Source organism: Ursus maritimus, unplaced genomic scaffold (genome assembly GCF_017311325.1).
Source record: "Ursus maritimus isolate PB19 unplaced genomic scaffold, ASM1731132v1 scaffold_29, whole genome shotgun sequence".
Classification (NCBI taxonomy): domain Eukaryota; kingdom Metazoa; phylum Chordata; class Mammalia; order Carnivora; family Ursidae; genus Ursus; species Ursus maritimus.
The window spans coordinates 34,719,807-34,721,489 of record NW_024425452.1 but is presented as its reverse complement, the minus strand read 5'-3'; the positions used below and the strand labels follow the sequence as shown (position 1 = coordinate 34,721,489).

The 1,683-nt window shown below is 32.6% G+C and overlaps 1 pseudogene; it reads right to left on the bottom strand.

The window, feature by feature from the left end:
• Positions 1–351: 351 nt before the first annotated feature.
• On the bottom strand, positions 352–460 carry LOC121105755 (annotated as a pseudogene).
• Positions 461–1,683: the final 1,223 nt, after the last annotated feature.

The following is a 1,683-nucleotide window of genomic DNA, read 5'->3' as shown; positions in this document are numbered from 1 at the left end:
TTAACATATGGGCTATCCTAGAAAATGTTCAGACATATTTAAGAAATATATGTATTCTGCTACTATTGGATGGAGTGTTCTATAAATGTCTGTTAGGTCTCTTGTTACAGTGTTGAAGCCCTTTATTTCCTTGTTGATATTCTGCCTGGTTGTTCTATCATTATTGAAACTGAGGTGTTGATGTTTCCAATAATTATTCAGGAATTATCTGTTCCTCCCTTAGACTCTGACAGTTTTTGCCTCGTGTATTTTGGGGCTTTCTTCTTGTTAGTGTATGTAGATTCTCATTTTTGTATCTTCCTAATGGATTGACCCTTTTGTTATTATTAAATGTCCCTCTATATGCCTAGTAACATTTTTGTTTTGTTTTGTTTTAAAGACTATTTTTTCAGAAATCAGTTAGCATTAATCGTGCCTTGGATAAACCTCATTGGCTACGATACTGCCACTGTGCAAAGCTTCAGAAATCAGTATAGATGTTCCAGCTCTTTTATCATTGTTTACATACTACATCTATTTTCATTTTTTAACTTTCAATCTATTTATATCTTTGAATCTAAAGTATGGAAAAAATATAATAGGATCTTTTTTCAGCTTTATTAAGGTGTAATTGGCAAATACATAATGTTAATTCTAATATATATTATATAATATATATAATACATATATACACACACATATATATGGTGATTTGAATCTTTGAATCTAAAATATGGAAAAATACAGTAGAATCTTTCTTTTCAGCTTTATAATTGGCAGATATGTAATTTTAATTGTAATATATATTATATAATATGCATATTATAGTATATATAATATCTCTCTACACACATGTATATGATGATTTGATATACATACACATTGTGAAAGGATTTCCCCCATCAAGTTAATTAACACCCATCACCTCATACACATATATATGTTTTTTTTTTTTGTGAGGACATTTAAGTTCTCTCTGAGCAAATTGAAATTATATAGTACAATGCTATCAAATATAGTCAGTATATTATAATTAGATCTTCAGAACTTATTCATCTTAAATTGTAAGTTTATACCATTTTATTAATCTCTACCTACTTCCTCCATTCCCTATCCCCTGCAAACCACTTTTATAATCTGTTTCTATGAGTTTGACTTTTTGGGAAAAAAACATTCTACATAAATGTGATACTATGCAGTATTCGTCTATCTCTGTCTGGCTTATTTCACTTAGCATAATGCCCTCCAGATTCATTCATGTTGTCACAATTAACAGGATTTTCCTTTTTTTAAAGCCTGAATAACGTTCTGTTGTATATATATACACACCACATTTTCTCTTTCTTTCTTCCTTTCCTTTCCTTTCCTTTCCTTTCCTTTCCTTTCCTTTCCTTCCCTTCCCTTCCCTTCCCTTCCCTTCCCTTCCCTTCCCTTCCCTTCCCTTCCCTTCCTTCCTTCCTTCCTTCCTTCCTTCCTTCCTTCCTTCCTTCCTTCCTTCCTTCCCTCCCTTCCCTTCCCTTCCCTTCCCTTCCCTTCCCTTCCCTTCCCTTCCCTTCCCTTCCCCTTCCCTTTCCCCTTCCTCTCTCTCTTCTTTCTTTCTTTCTTTCTTTCTTTCTTTCTTTCTTTCTTTCGATTACAAAGGATACTAAAAGAAATCAAATACTAGATAAGTGAATACATAAGGTGAGATCCCAAACAAAAGAA